This window comes from Electrona antarctica (genome assembly GCF_951216825.1).
Source record: "Electrona antarctica genome assembly, chromosome: 16".
In the NCBI taxonomy this organism is placed as follows: Eukaryota; Metazoa; Chordata; class Actinopteri; order Myctophiformes; family Myctophidae; genus Electrona; species Electrona antarctica.
In genome coordinates, this window is record NC_136797.1 from 23,130,266 (window position 1) to 23,147,948 (window position 17,683).

The following is a 17,683-nucleotide window of genomic DNA, read 5'->3' on the forward strand; positions in this document are numbered from 1 at the left end:
CTGTACCAAAGCCCTCCCATATTGCATACCGTGTCCCGATTGGCCACACCATTTCTCTGGTGTAGGAAATGGGCGTACAATTGAGCCTCTCCAGACCGTAATCCTCCGGCAGGCAATTTATTTTTGCCAGCGGCTGATTCGGTCTGGCTTATTAGACAGGCTAGCACTCTCCATCTTCACCCCTGGCATAGTGCACCAGCCTGGGGACTGCGTGGGGCAGAGGTGGAAAGTATACTTTGTGTGAGTATGAGTGTGGGTAATGAGATGTAATAGATGACGTTATTGTTTGGGAGGGAATTGTTAACGGATGGGCTTGGGAAGGGCACAAAGTTAATAGTATAAGTGGTCTGCGGAACATTCCCTAAGGGGCGTCTGTGTATTTCTGGGACACACATAAATACAGTATGTCTCTGAGTGGCTGAGACACGCACGTAGGCACACACGGCACACGCCCCAGAGCAGTGCTGATTTTGTCGACTAAAACTAAGACGAAAAGTGTTTGTCGACTACCTTTTCCCACCGACTAAAATGTCAGGAAGGGACTAGTGGACAAGAGATCCAGTATAAGTCATTTTACAATTGGTTGCATGCTGAAAATAGCAGATCTACAAGCTGACAACGCGTCGCAGCGCGACGCGTGGTCAGCTTGTAGATCGGCTATTTTCAGCAAGTGTAAAATCAGCCATTACGACGGCATCACGGCCCGCCAAAACACATTTTAGTCGACTAAATCAACTGTAGAATTAGTCGACTAAAATGGTATGATATTTAGTCGACTAAAACTAGACTAACACTAAAGCATTCCAGGTGACTAAAATGTGACTAAAACTAGATGAAAACGTTTCAAGAGACTAATGACTATAAAACTAAAATAGAAATTTGTTGCCAAAAACAACACTGCCCCAGAGTTGGCTTTGACACACCCCTGGACGGCGTGTGCACAGTACAGACAGCACCGGCAGGCGTTGGCGGGTGTTTGCGGCAGGGACTTTGAATGCCACGTGAGCGACCCGTCGTGAGACAGATAATCGAGGCGATGTTTTTTTTGTGATGCAGGTGTCGGCAGTGTGAGGTTGCGCGTTTTCCCATGTCCCCCTCACTAATAAAGTAATTATTAATTAATAATGTGAAAAGTCTGAGCGATTGGTGCAGGCAGTGAGGAGCTACGACAGTGTTTCAGACATTCATTCATTCAGACATTCAGAAATTGAGTGAATTATAGTTTGATGATGTTGTCTAATCTGTATGGTAGAGCAGTGGTTCTCAAACTCTTTCATGTCAAGGACCCCCAAATTGACACTCATTAGCCTGCGGACCCCCATTAGAAAATTAGAAAATTATTAGAAAATATATGCCAAGGGCCACCATATAAGAGAAGATTTTTCACAGCTCTAGCAGTGATTTTCATTTTCATTTCAAGGGCCCCTGTTTGACCTGAATTAGGCTACGGTCCTTTGTCTTAATTCCTGCTCTTCTATTGAGACATTTCTTTTTGATTGTGTCAAAGGTCATGTCTCACCTTAGACACAGGAGCTGACACAAATGTTAACCCGACGGTCAAGATTGAATGTATCCCCTGAGCAAGCAGGCATATACTATATTAGCTCAATGGTAAATGTCATCACTTTCTGCAGGAAACCGGGTTCAAATCCGAGGTAGAAGAGTAAAGTTACAATTACATACCGGTAGTGCAGCAAGTAGAATTTTGATCATTTTGAAATAGATTACGTTGTACAGTATATCGACTAACAACTAACAATGCACTAACCATTTAGGACCGTTCAAGACTGGAACCCATTTTGGGGTTCTCGTTGCCATGTACAGTACTGTATATAGCAACATAACGTTTTTGCAATTTTTTGAGTTTTTTTCCCCCGGCTATTTTCAAGATCTTTGCATCTTTTCTAAGGTCATATTGACAATTTGGCCAATGTTTGTCAATTTCTTATAGTATAGTTTGTTGGTTTCTTTTAACCTAGCGATGGTCTACAAGCAGATCTGCAGGTCTGCTATTTTTGAAAAATCGTGAAAATATTTATTTCAGAAAACTGGAGGATTTAGAAGTTTTTTTAAAATATTGAGGTCAGGCCTAAATGGGTTAAAATATGACATATACCCAGAAGCCCTTGCAGCCAACAATGTAGCACATTAAGCTAATCCTCTCTAGGGACCCCCGTGGGGGTTCCGACCCCCCAGTTTGAATGCACAGGTTATCAAGTGTCCCATATAACTCTGTGTCCACTGGCTGTGTATTCATCACCCAGCAGCAGTTTGAGACATGTGTCTTAAACACAGTTGCCCCTGTTCTGGGATGATGAACGGCCGCAGCACGCATTATCATTGAAGCCTATTGAAGCCCAATCTACTTGCCAGAAAGGCAGACACAGGCAAGAAGAATGGCACCTGGAAAAGTAGTTATATGCTGCACAATCATTTTAACCACTTTATCCATTTATAATATACGTTGGCTATTAAAAAATAACAGTTTTACAAGCTCATAGCGCGTCAATTCTCTCTCTAGTACATCTGCTACTTTTGAACTTAAAAAAAATAAATAATAATGTTTGGATTGCTTTTTTACACAATTCTTCTCTTTTTCACAATGCGTTGAGCTTGTAGATCGGCTATTTCCACTAGTTTGGTCCCGGGGAGAAAATTTACATTTCTAAATTTGGTAAGCTAAAACATGTGTGTGAACTGTCAACCACTGCTCTAAATACAGGCCTTGCCTAGGAATAATATAACACACTGCGGTATGGATCGGAACTACTGAATATTGATAACAAAGTTTGAAACTGTAGCAGTTGTGAAATGACTGAGCAACTTGCATGGCCTACATTCCTCAGCTAAAATGTACAGGGCAACGCACTATACAAACAAGCTGCCAGAGAACGCGAGCATGGACTGTGTGTGCTTGGATCTCCCCCCTGCCTGCCTGTGCGCTCTCCTGCTGGGCACAGCTGTGCTGGTTTGAGCCTCTCTGAGCAGCAGAGCTCCATCTTGCTAGAGGAATACAGCTCACTAATATACCATTACCAAGATGTTGCTTTTGTGAATAAAAACAGAGTGATTTAGATATCAGATAGGATAGCAGATCTACGATGATATGGTTAAAGTGCATGGTTAAACTGAAACAAGCTCAAATGAGCTACTTTAAAACAAGCCCAAAAAGACCCGCAACTATACTAATATTCACAAGCGACTTTACAGAAAAACAAGCGCAAAGTCACACTTATCATAAGAAGACTTAATTGGCAACACTGCTCCTGGTGAGTAGGTTGGTGCCTTGAGGCGAGACATGGTAGGTGAAATCATGATTTTTCCTTTTTTTTTTTGCTATTTTGCTTCCTAAACATGTTTTCTTCCAAACTAAAGCAAAATAAACATTCAAAACACAGATTTAGATGTTTATTTTAGTAGTTTATTTTAGCCAATGACAGCTCGTTTTGCTGGGTGAAAATCCACCCTCTCAATTTTCATGATTAGTTGTTGGTACAAAGGAAGTGACCATATTTTGATCAAACCACAGTCAGCTCGAGGTCCAGACCTTTCCAATGATTTATGGCATTATATGTTGTTGCCAAGATTTGGATGAGATATTTTGTCTCAAAATAGTGGCTTCAAATAAAACGTTTTGGAATTTTACAATACAATTATTTAAAGGCCGTTTACTCAAAATGAGTTTTCCTCATACCTGGGACAAAGAATCTCCACTTCAGTTGCACTCACATACACCAAACTTTCCAGTCTTATTCATAACTATATTCTGCAGATACTTACAGATGGGTTTGTTGATATATCATTCACAGCCTGATTTACATCACATTTTATACCTAAAAACATGCATAAAATTTGTTTTTTTATTATCAAATTAGCGCATATAATGCCTAGTTTGCATATTTAAACATATCATTTCAGAAAACTTGTAATACAAAAAAGCTTAGTTTTAATATAAGTAATCAACTGGAGAAGTTGCATTGTGATCAAATCAAATTTCAACAGAATTTCAACTAAATGAATGCCCTGCCTACTGTATATCAACATATGTAATTACAACGACTTAATGAGACTAAAACGACTTTCTGATGGAATAAAAACATTCTTTAACATTCCAACTGTGTTAATGTGGCTAAAAACGAAAACCCCCAAAAAAAAGGTATTTTGGTCTATTGTGGAGTTTCATTAGAGCCGACTTGTGGGTGAAAATACTGGAAGGGGTCACATATAGGCTACTGTAGGTCTATGGTTGTCGCACAACAGTAGTGAAAATAGCCCATATACATGCTCACTAGCGGCCCGCATCGCAAGGCTTTGTGGAGCTTCATGTAGATAGGCTATTTTCACAATTTTAAATCGTTTTCAAAATAACAACAAAAAGGAATGCTTTTGGACATACAAGGTTTCCAACCCCGACAGCACTTTATAAAAAAAGGCACTATGCAAAATGCACTCAAAGGAAGCACTCATACAATTGAACATTTAATTAGATTTTACTCATAAAAAGGGCTTTTGAATGTCTAATAATTAAGTGGGTCTAACACTCAAAATAATGACTCTTACATTACAGTGCTAATGAGCAACCCATTTAAAATTCTCTCTGGCAGAATGGTGTGTGCATGCACCGTAGACATTTGATCACAGCTGGGGTTTTTGTAAAGCCAGTCAGCGTGGCTCGGAGACAGGCCTTAACCAATTTAGGCCCGACATCAAAATTTAAAAAAAATCTTCTAAATCCTCCAGTTTTCTGAAATAAATATTTTCACGTTTTTTCAAAAATAGCAGACCTACAAGCTCGTAGCGCGCCACTCGGTGGCGCGCTATGAGCTTGTAGATCTGCTATTTTTCAATAGCTAAATTATAACAATGTTTGAAACACCAAAAGGGGTTCCCGCCCAAAATGGGTTAAATTGGAGATGATACGCTTCTCAGTCAGCCGCTGCTCAGAGGATAAATCCTATAAGCCCGGGGACCCGTTGTGAGTGACATAGTTTCGCAAAGACCCAAACAACCCCCTTGGCACGGAAAATTACACCTGACTTCATGGAAAGAGGCTACATATATTTGGTTGTATTTATTCATTACACTGCCTTTACAGGCTATATACACAGTATGGTACCTTTTCTCACTCTGAAGACTCACCTCTTCAGACTCCACTCTAACCTGTAGCACTTGCCCTATACAGTATATCCTTGACGACCTTACAGGCTTATACAAAGGTTATAATGTAATTTAGCATGTTATGTAGACAGATTAATTTGCAGCCCTGGCATCCTATGTAGTTTAAATAATTAAATGTACAGATTATTGATTATTGAGCAGTGCTCATCATCATTTTTCGACGGTCGCGGTCGAGATCATTGATTTCACAATGCCACGGAAGACTTCCCGGTCGTTCATTGTCATCCCCAGTTCCTGCTTACTGATGCATGTGTCCCTAGCGATGACATCAGGGAACGACAGTTTTCTACCTCTGGTCTGCTTTGAGGCAAGACTCCAGAGAAGAAGGGAAGACATAACCTCATGATCAGCTCTGTAGCAGTGGCCGGCAAACTGTGTTCTTCTGGAACGGACTAGTGAGGAAACACGGGGAAGGTTGCCGTATATTGGAGAAGTCGTTTCTAATTTATTTGAAAGTGTCCATGTCTCGGAGCCATAGAGTAGAATCGTCTCGACGGTCGTCCTAAATATTTTTACTTTGAACCTCTTACTTAGCTGGGATGACCAGATTTCATGCATGTCATTGAAGGCTGACCAGGACAGACCCTTCCTACTTTGAAACTTTGAAAGTCCTTTTGGGAAGAAATATGGACCCAAATACTTGTAGTCATACTTGTAGTCACCTGTTTCAAAGGAGTGTTGTTAAGTGTTTTGATAACGTGTTGGATTCACATATATTTACGTATTCAGTTCTTGTCTCGTTGAGTTAAAGACCAACACAGTTTGAGGCCTGCTCAAGAGACTGAAGGAGAGCCTGAGTGTACTCCAAAGATTGACTGATAAGCGCGACGTCATCAGCGAAGTCAGTGACAGCAGCACTGCTAACCGCCCCAGTGTGTGTCTTTGTGTGTAATGCTTATGTAAGTCTGTCCTATATTGCCTTCTAAATTGCTGACTGGGTGCAGCAAGAGAAAGAAATGAGGATGAGTTTAATAGTAAAGTCAAATCCCCAATGTTAATTTAACTCCAAATAAAGATCCATTTTATCCATTTATGCATGTGCATACTGTACTCTTCAGAGTTGAAAGAACACTGGATTTGGCTCTGCAGGTGGCCTCGTCTACACTGCATTAGCATGTTTGATAGCAGTGTGATTATAGTCTACATGTACATGTATTATATATGATCACTACGATCTTGCGTACTGTGTAACGATTTTCTGCTTTATAAACCTCTCATGAGAGCCATTTAATGCAGTGAATAAAATCTTTGATTGCATTTTTTTGAAGATACGGCGCATGGCTGAGAAGCTGGCTGGCTGTGGTGTGTGCGTGTGCATGTGCGTGTGCATGTGTGTGCGTGTGTCGCAACTTCAATCTAAAGGGCATCGCAAGGATATTCTGCCTTTTCATATAAGGATATTGTGTAACCATGTAAGCCCTATTATTTTGTAAATAGCGGAAATTTGCCTAGCTTATAACGCACCACGATCCGGACACTTTGTGAGCTTGTTGTCGTCATTTTTTTGGGGGGGGAAATGATTTTATAAAATAGTTACCGGTATTTATGTACTGTATGGACACACAATTGACACGAGAGAGAGAGAGAGAGAGAGAGAGAGAGAGAGAGAGAGAGAGAGAGAGAGAGAGAGAGAGAGAGAGAGAGAGAGAGAGAGTCATGTGTATCTTTATTACAGTATGTACAGTGACCCAGACCAAACCAGGCATCTTACTTTATGGCACCGCTGCTGTTTTGCTGATGTGAATACAAATTCATTAAGGTGTCATTTATTTATTTTCTTTTTTTCCCACTCACTGCGGAGTGGAACGGAGTTCTGGGATGTGTTCCAACTCCAACCCACAATTTATGTCAGTATGAGCAGCAACTCAAACAACTCCAGAGGCAACATAACACAGATTGTGGGGTTTCCTTTCAAATGTAATGTATATACTTCTGAACACAGTGGTGGACAAAAGTACTCAGCGGCGCATGTTTGAGTCAAAGTGTATACTCGTGGTCAAATATTATATAAGGTGGAAATCCGTTATCATTGCGACTGCAGTTTGCATTTAGTATGCAATCTTGCATTTCCCGTCAGTGTGTCACACCAGGCAAGCCCTCTGCAGGTCATTGTGACATCACGTGACATCACATGACATCAGCCCCCATATATGGTGCCCAGGTCATCGTAACATCACGTGACATCAGGGATGGATATACTCAACTACGACCTGCTGTCGTAGTTAAGCCCATATGGAGATCCCTGATGCCATCAATATTGGCCAGAAACTCTACATCAGACCTCAGATCTCCATATATGGATATATGTCAGAACCTGTTCCATATGTTGATCCTTCCCCATCCATCCTTCCTCTTTGATGTCTCCCTTTTGACTTATACCTGTCCATTCAAACTCTAGACGGGCCTGCCCCAAAGTTATTAGTGGAGCCGCACTAATAACAAGGGACACCCGCGGCTATATATACGTGGGAGAGAGAGAGGAGACGAAAGAGAGGGGAGAGAGAGGTAGGGATTTGTTATGTCATATCCCTGAACGGGTTTGTTTGTTTATGTTTATGTTTATTGAAGGATCCCCATTAGAGACACATGACTGAGCCTCTAGTCTTCCTGGGTCCCGAATAAAACAAATACAATACAGATGTACAACTAAAAATACAATTTAAAATAAAAAACAGAACAAAAATAAAAACAAATACAAAGAACAAATTAACGTTATAAAATCAAAAGAACAAATTCACACAACAGTTATGTACTTGGTAAATTGGCAAGGTATCTCTTGAAAGTAATTTTGTTTTGTTGTTTTTGGGCAGAGCATTCCAGAGAGTTATTGACCTACCAGTGTGTTTAAGACTATTTGATTTTGGTGTTATTTGTATTCTTATGTTGCCAGAAGCTGTTGTTTCAGCAGTCATTTTTTAACTGGTGAGCCAAGCTATACGGCTTACCGGTGGAAATAATGTTCCGCAGTAGCATTAGAAGACTCACTGCTACTTTCTTTTCAACCATTAGCCATGCCAGAATGGACCAGTCAATAATAATTTTCACTATATTTGAAACAGGGCCCAAGTGTCAGGTTCATACATTTCCCTTCCTAGAAATGTGTAGTAAAGAAGTACGATACTTGTCTTTGAAATGCCCGCACGCACGCGCACGCACGCGCACGCACGCACGCACGCACGCACAAAATCATGCTGCAATCGGATCTGAAGCCATTAGGCTGTTGTTGAGATCAATGTTAAGGCTATTATAGGTTGTTGAGTTGACTATGGTGCAAGTCTGCGGTGAGTCTCATTGTTGCCGTGAAGCATTTTGTAGCAGCGTCTAGGACAGATTGGATGAGTGTCGTTTAAAAATAGCAGATGTGCAGAAGCTCACCGCGCACACATCTTCTCTTGTGTTTGGTGCCTGCAGGTACAAAGCATTTTCAGATCATGGGGGGCCATTTATAGCTGGGAGGGAAGAATTCATACAGATTGTGCACTTCATGGTAACTGGTTTTTAGATTGTTGGCATGATGTGAAGCATGGGTATAATAAGGTTTTCAAAAACCATCGCAAACGAGTTGGGCTCGTGGATTTTGTGAAAACCACACATTATGGAAATATCTATTGCCATTGTCAGGCAGAAACCTCACTTTAGATCGACAATTTACTACTTTTGCGCGACTTGCTTGTATGATGAAGTAGGGCATTAATTTACTAAAACTATTATAATTAGTATCTAAATGTAAAAAAATTAAATAAAATCACACCATTTCAAAAATAGCAACAAAAACAAAGGGTTTTTATTTGCCCTTATAGGGTGCCTTGAGCACCAAACTAACCCATTAATCTATTTAGGCCCGACGTCGAAAAAAAAGAATATATATTCAAAGATTTGTGCCACGTTTTTACGATTTTTCAAAAATAGCAGACCTACAAGCTCATAGCGCGCCACTCGGTGGCGCGCTATGAGCTTGTAGATCTGCTATTTTTCAATAGTGTAACATAATGCTTATAGTTAAAACACCAAAAGGGGTTCCCGCCCAGACTGCGTTCAACTGGGAAGAGATCATGAAAACTAAGGAGGATCGGAAGGCAGCATTCATCCTCGTTTTAATCTGGCCAACCAGGTGCTCAATGTTGTAGACGGGGTCAGATATCTGGGTCACATCACTACAGGGATGAACTCATTAATGAGGATGATATATGTTCAGTAGCCTCGGAAACCCAGACATTTTTATTTCCAGGGAGAGAAAAAAAAAGTCTGGGTCCGAGTCCACTTCAATTCGGCATACTGTGTAGCGCAAACATCACTCACTCTCTGCTGATTTCTGATCGTCTGCACCTTTGTTAAATTGACACACACGCACACATATACACACACACCGGGAGCTGCCTATGCCATAAAAAGCATAGGTGAGTTCCAGGCTATGTTCAGAGACAATTCTGTGAATTGTACGCACAAGCCAACATAATATTGTCACGTAGATTTCATGTGTACTGCTGCTGATGTGTTAACCCATTTTGGGCGGGAACCCCTTTCGGTGTTAGCATTATGTTATGCTTTAGCCATTGAAAAATAGCAGATGTACAAGCTCATAGCGCGCCACCGAGTGGCGCGCTACGAGCTTGTAGGTCTGCTATTTTTGAAAAATCTGACATAGAAACATAGCAATCTTATCTCAGGTCAAAATGTGTTAAAGCTTATTGTACACCACTGTGTACTACACACATACCGCACGCAGCTACAGTAGCTACAGTAAAGGTAAATACAATAAGTTGTGGGTGGCATAACGATGCTCTCAGAATCCTGCTGAGGCTCCCGACGTGGACAAATTGTTTGTACACTGTGGTGTTCCCACTCTAGACGCCGTTCTCAGAAATCTGATGTGCCGTTTCATGATGAGGTTGAATGACTCAAAAACAAAATCATAATGACTTTAACCACAAGACTTAGAAGATAGCGGCATTAGGTCATATCATTTTTGTTACGTTGTCCCCTGTATTGTTTTTTTATATGGACGTATTAGTCTGAAATAAAGATTTGATTCTGTGTATCATTTTAGATTGTTGCGGTGGCTAGCAGATATACTGTACAATCTCACAGCTCGTCACTTCATACTATTTGCTATTTTTTTCCAGCTGCTGTGTAAGCACAGCTGGTCTATTTTCATTGGCTGCCATAGTGACGGAGCTATCGTCCTGATTGGCTGCCTCGTCTCTAGGCAACCAGACACGTTTTGCCTCTAGACAACCTCTCAGCCAATGGGATAGCATTGCAACCATGAGCAACAACCCACTTATCTTATGACGCCGCGCGCCAATGCTATTTGACCAAAGGGATTCTAATGTCAACGTTCAAGTACAACACGTATAAAAGCTACCATTTTGGGCTTGTTTTAATCTAGAAAGTGTGAAAACTACTGTTTTAGAAGGCATTTTGTATAGAGTCGGCCTCAGGCACTAATGGGCTAATGCATTCATTCGTCAAGGGGCTCCACCGCCGCAGCAAGTTAACCCATTTTCGACTGAGGTCGATTAAAAAAAAAAGGCTTCTAAATCCTAACATTCTTCTGAAAACACCATGTTTCTATGTCAGCGGTGCTCAACCTTTTTCATGTCAAGGACCCTCAGAATTATCTCCATTGGGCCACGGACCCCCATCTCAAAATATGTAGTTCCAGGGACCCCCCAGAAGCCAATATTTTAGTTAAAAATGTTCGCTCTGAAATATATATTCAAGGATTTGCACCACATTGTCACGATTTTTCAAAAATAGCAGACCTACAAGCTCGTAGCGCGCCACTCGGTGGCGCGCTATGAGCTTGTAGATCTGCTATTTTTCAATAGCTAAAGCATAACATAATGCTAACACCAAAAGGGGTTCCCGCCCAAAATGAGTTAATCACCCCTGGACTGTCACCATCAGTAGTGTGACCAGGTGTTCCACATTACAGTCCCTCGACTGTCTGTCCAATGTCCCACATTTTGAGTTGATGTTCCACATGGTGTTTTTGGCTCTTAGTCTTCAAACAGTCAAAACCACTGCAGAAGGAACAGAAAACGCTGGCTCTGATCCAATGCGGCTGTGAAGGAAAACCGCCACGGCTGTCGCCGAGGGACCGTGTTTGATGTCAGTCAAACTTATAGGGCTTGGCAATTAACAGAAAAACTGTTGAAACCAATATTTAAAACCAATAACCGGCTTCATCTGGCTCATGTATAGTCCATGGGCCTTCAACATTGGGTCCTCAGAGTTATACAGGGCAGACAGACCCATGATAATGTATAAGGAGAGTTGTGTCGCTCCTGTTCACTTAATCGGGCCAGTTTTCTACAGCAGAGAGAGGGGTGATATTAGACTTTTAGGCCATTAGGCTGAGGTTGAGCCACTCTGCTACACTCGACCCCCTTTTGACTTCCTCCCACGGGGACACCCGATACGGGTCACACAGCACCATTGTAACACCCGGGAATCGAACCCGGGTCTCCTGCATGGAAAGCCAGACTTTTTTAGGCCATCAGGCTGAGGTTGCGAGGGGTACATACATTGATACATACATATTACAGTAACATACATACATACATACATACCATTTTATTTATCGTCCTCGGTCCATGACTGTGTTGTTTATTTTTGAGGGGCGCTAGCCCCTCCTATATACAGGTTTAATGTTTGTCTTTAGTTCAATGTTTGTTTTGTAAACGCCATTGACAATGAAGGGAAAATGTACGTCATAATGTGCCTCATTACGTCATAGTGTCTCTTTATTGTTAATGGCATTTCATGTTTGTGTTGGCATCGTTTGATTTACATCACCATTACATCACCTTATCAACATGAGTTAGACTTTAACATATTAGCGCCCCTCACTTCACACGGGTGTGATTTTTTCACTTTGTTTACTTGTTAACAACAGTCTGAGTATTGCACTATACAAGACTGTTTCAGTGTGCTGCTGATCGATGCTATTTTTAATGACTATGGAGTGGCTTCTGTAGCTCAGCACTATAGAAAAGCAAACAATAATTGCACAGATTTCCATTTCTAACTTCCCAAAGCTCACACCATTCTTATTACAGTACATGATTCATGGGGTTCAGTAGAAGCCTGGATCCAGCCCAAAGACCCCGCCCACTCTCTGTAGTGGACTGCGTCTCTTGAAGAAAGCTACAGTCTGATAATCAGGCTAGTTCAGTAGACTTCAGTAGACAAATATAGCCTAGGTATAGGCCTATTATAACCATAGCCTAAAAAGCAGTCTAAATCTATGAGCAAGTATATATTCTAAGCATTTCAGAAAGACTGGCCTCATAAAGAGGAGAGGTTAACCTTCAGTATGCATGGCATTTGTGTTGAAAGAGAGAGGCCTCCAGCAACTAAAGTGATGAACAGAGCACACAACATGAGTGCGTGACCCCCTCGACACACACCGGTTGACCTGGTCCCAACAGGTCAGTGTGTCAGACAGCGAAACACATGGTCCTCATTAGCACCAGTTTTGCAGCATGTGCTGCTCATTTACAAATGATGGGATACTGCATATCACACACTAAAGCCCAATGAAACCACACACCAATGATACGAGACGCAACGAAACCGCTTTACCATTCGTCGCAGCGGTCCGATATGTCCCGTTGCACGGCGGCACGCGTCGGTGCACGTCGTTGCATTGCACATCACAAGCGATTAAATTCAACAGAGCTTTATTGGCATGAGAAAACGCTAGTTTCCATCAAAGTTAGAGTTTGGGTTGGGGGGTAAAATTTAACCTGACTCCGCCAGATGGGGGCGGTATTGATTCACAAGTTCACAACACCTCCATCTGGAATCGCTGACGCAGAACCGAACCGGCCACGATTCAGACCAATCAGCGGCAGCTGCGGCCGGGATCTGTCAATCACCTGCCAAGTAGCTTGGGAAAAAAAGGGGCCCACCTTCTTCAGCGATCGGGCTACAGTGGTCCCAGATGGAAGTGGTTTGTGAAACGAGTGTGAAGCAATAAGCTTATTCAATCTGGCAGAGTCAGGTTAGTTAAGATTAGGGTTATCAGAATCAGAATCAACGTTAAGGAGAATTCCCGATTAACTGTTTTCTTAGTACTAGTATTTATTTCATTTCTTCATGAAAAAAATCATTGCATTTTGTTTTTAATTCATGAAAAATAAATCAAGGGATATTAATTAAAAACAAAATCTTGGAAGCAAAAGATAAAGGGACCCATAAAAATGTGTCTGCAACCCACAAATGTTTGGGAACCAGTGGTGTATACTACTACTGTAATATATTATCATATGCTATGGAACCCTAGTGCATTGGTTCCCAAAGTGGGGTCCGGGGATCCCTGGGGGTACTTGAGGGAGTTCCAGGGGGTACTACCTAGCTCAATTAGAGATAGTTAGGAACCAAATGGACCCTTATGGGTCTGTAACTCAGAGAGTGTACAAATGGAACCAAATGGACAATAACGGGTCCATTTGGTTCCATTTGTACACTCTCAGGGTTAAATTAACAGCGGTTTTACAATATAAATTGGGGTTACCAGAGATAGAAATGGCATTATTCGGGGGTCTGTAGCATAATGCGTGTGAAACTGGGGAGTGGGGGGGTCACTGCTAGAGCCGTACAAATCCTCCCTTATCGGGGTCACTGGCATATCGTCTTCAAATAGGGGGTCCGTGGCCTAATAAATGTTGATTTTGGGGGTCCTTGACACGAAAAGGTTTGGGAACCACTGCCCTAGTGTATACCAATTGTGGTGGGGTGAACATTATGTGGTTGTGTGAGCTTGTAGATTGGCCATTTCCGGCGAAGAGATTGTGTGTGTAGAGGGAAATAGTAGCAGAAGGAACATAGATAGGTGCCGAGGGAACATCGGGCACACACTCCCATGCACACACACAGGCAATGAGGAAAACTCCACGTCGCCTCAGGAAAACGCCTCCCATTATTTCAGCAGCAAAGCTTATATATTGTGTAACAGAAAAATACATTTCCCAGCTGCACTTTTCCATCCAAAGTGACACCGCTGATGTTTTGTCCCGCAGTCTCCGCACGTCAATGCCCAGCAGGGAGCGTGATTGATTTGTGTGTGTCACACTGCCATGGTGAGGCATTTAGTTTGAGAAGACGTTATACAGCACTCAATCGGAGTGCATGGGGCACAGCTGGTTGCAGTATCGACAGCCATCCAGAGATCAACGAAAGCTGTACATTGGAGGTGAATATTTGTACATGCTGTCGACGTGTGCCATGAAGTGACCTGTTAGCTATAGAGCGCCGCAGTCCCGCCCCCTACCAGGGCCCAGGAAATGATTATCCGTTCATTTTCCTCATAGACATTTTAAAAAGTATTTATTTAAAGACGTTTACGCCGCGGACAAAGCCAACTCGAGTCGTGACAACTCATGACAACAAACACCATTTTTTTGGGCCGAACAAATAACTAGAAAGAAGAAAAAAACTGCAGGTTACAACACTTTTTTTGTTGTTTTTCTTCTTTGTCATTATTTGTATGGTCCAAAATATTGTGTTTGTTGTCATGAGTTGTCACGACTCGAGTTGGCTTTGTCCGTGGCGTAACCGTCTTCAAATAAATACTAATAGAAATGTCTATGGGAAAAATGCATTGGGAATCATTTCCTGGGCCTGGCGTCGTCATGAAAGGGGCGGGACTGCGACGCTCTATACCCAGAGTATAAAGAAGGATAGAGACTGAACTGGCGCGAAGCTCCGCCCCTCACGCTATTCATGTCAGTGGAAGCTATTCATGTCAGTGGAAGTTGCTCAGTGGCGTTTTGAAGCACCCGGAAGAGCCTTCTACTTCCGCCTTTTTTCGATTTGGGCACCAACTTTTGGTGCCCAAAATGTGGAAGTGCAAACGCGCTCAACGTTAAAGCCCAGCTGCACGGGGTTTCCCAATCATACTTCCACGGGTCTGCCTGCAGTCCCTCCTCTACCACTAGGGCCCAGTGCTTCAACGTTGGAGAGCCTCACAGGCCCCTTGGCTATACCCCCTCTCTTCATGAGAAGATCTCTAGAGGGCAGTGTTTCTCAAAGTGGGGTCCGGGGACCCCCAGGTGTCTTCTGGTAAAGACACCCTAGTAAAATGTGTTACCGAGCAGATATACAAACTCACAGCACGTTACTTCATGCAAGCTTGTACATTTTTGCTATTTTTGAACATTTCTGAAAGATCTTGTGATATATATATATATATATATATATATAGAGAGAGAGAGAGAGAGAGAGAGAGAGAGAGAGAGGTGGGGGTCCTTGATTATTTCTCAAAAGTTGTATAAATGTATGGAATAATTTAAAATGTTCGAATGATTCACACCATTGTTTGGAAAACACTGCTCTAGGGAACAATAAACATTCTTCGGGGAAGGCAAAAAAAGGAGAAAGGGAGGGAGACTAACGGTTCATGGGGGAAAGTTGGCTGGTCATGATGAGCGCTCAGGGCGCGAGCAGTGTCTTGCTCAGGGACACTTTGTAACGGTTTCCTCAGTAGCTTATTTGGTGTGCCAGGCAGGCGAGTACCTACCAGAGAGGAACTTAGCCTCTTCTTTTTTTGTGTAGCCAGGTGGTGTCAAGGAAAACGAACAAAGGACTCAATAAAAGATAAAGAACCCTTAAATGTGTTGGATTGGAACAGTCTTTGTATTGAAACCAGGGGTGGGGGAGGTTACAGCATTGGCTTTTAAAGAAAATAACAAAATCATCAAACATAAATAGCATTCAAAATTCTGTTTCACTTCCAGAACAAATCATAAACCCCTAAACCAAAATATGTACTCAAAAGTTTTCACTCAATGTTCCAAATTGGAATAATTCAACCTTAAAATAAAGCAAAATGAGTCTTCAGGAAATAAACCAGTTAAATTCAAATAAAACAATTAATTGTCAATGTTAATGGGAAATATGGTCTTTCTGTTTAGGCAATAGTGGAGAAACCTCCTCTTGCTCTCAGTTAAGTAGGCCTATTTTCCATATATGGAGTTGGGTTACCTGTATGTTCCTTAGTTGAATATGGTTAACTCAAAAGTAAACAGGCAAATCCAAGAAAGTCCTGAAGGACAATTAACTCTTGCTCCAAACAATTCCCTCCTGAGCTCCAATTCTCCCTGGATTCCAAACGCAGTGGAGCTTGAAGATCTACCGGCCTGCTTCCCCAGTTAGTGAATTATATAGTTTGTTTAGGTAGTTTGCTCCAACTAGAGCCACTTCAAGGATAAAATAAAAAACAAAAAAGAATGTTGAGTAGAGTGCTGGACAACTGTCATGAAGTGCTGCTGCCAACCTACAAACTGTTTCTCCCACACTGAGTGACACACCTGTGGCAACTTCAGTCCTGAGCAGGGAGATTGCCAGGTGTCAATCATCGTGGTGATGGCCTGTTAATTATTCAATTAGTCAATTAAGAGTCAATTGTGACTGGCCGTCACAACTTCGACACGGAGACCAGGACGCGAACCGGTAACCTTCTGAATACCAGACAGCCTCTCTACTCACTAAGCTATTAATAGCAGAGTACTAGACTCTGACTCAAAATGTATTCAAAAGTTGGGTTCCTTGATATAAAATTATCCTGTAGAAAGTAGCAATACCCGCACTAGCAAATTGAGTTTGCCTCGATCGTCATTCCGTCTACTCTTAACACAATCAGCACCGGGATTCCTTCAAAATAGGAGCTCTGGGGTGCCGGAAAGACATGGCCGCTTTTACTTTGAAACCCACCCCCCCGAAAAAAAATCCGGAAAAAAACTGGAGAAATAGTTTGCTTTACTTTGCTAGCTTAAATTGCTATCGTTTTAATTTATACCATATATGATCCAAAAAGCGTCCATATTTTGAATGAGAGGCGGACGAGGAGCAGAAATTAAGCGCTAGTATATGCATCAGATCAAAACCACGGAGAGCGCCTTGGATTAGCAGATACGAGGCATTATTTCTGCCGCGCTAACAGCTAAGTCAACGGGAAGCTAATATGGCCGTAGAGCGCGAAGGACGGTGGCCGAGAGTCGGACTGAAAAATGTAATGAATATTCTTCTCTCGCCTGGTAGTCTCACGTTAACAGACAACTATGCCACAATCTCCGAATGCTATATAGAGTCTGGGACTATAGCCCCCATGAGCTGAGTAACGGAAGCTGCCATTTCCGTTCATTTCCTTTTCTGCTAAGCAACAAGCTATAGCCTTAGATGTTTTCTATTTATATTAGGATAAATATGCGCGACTGTAAAGATGAAACGGAAGTGGCGAGGAGGCTCCACTTCCGCTGTATCTGGATACTCATGAGACCTTTTCCGTTGGCCCAGACTGTACGGAGCGTTTGGAAATCGCGGAGGCACAGTCTGGTAACGCAAGACTACTCGCCTGGTATCATTGAGGATGCGTTAGGACGTGTACACGCGTCCAATGCATCCCTCGATTGGAATAATGTTAGTATGAGGACACGGTCATCAGCAAGATAAGAAATGGAGATGTGATATCGGCTTGATCTGCATGTTAGCCTTGACC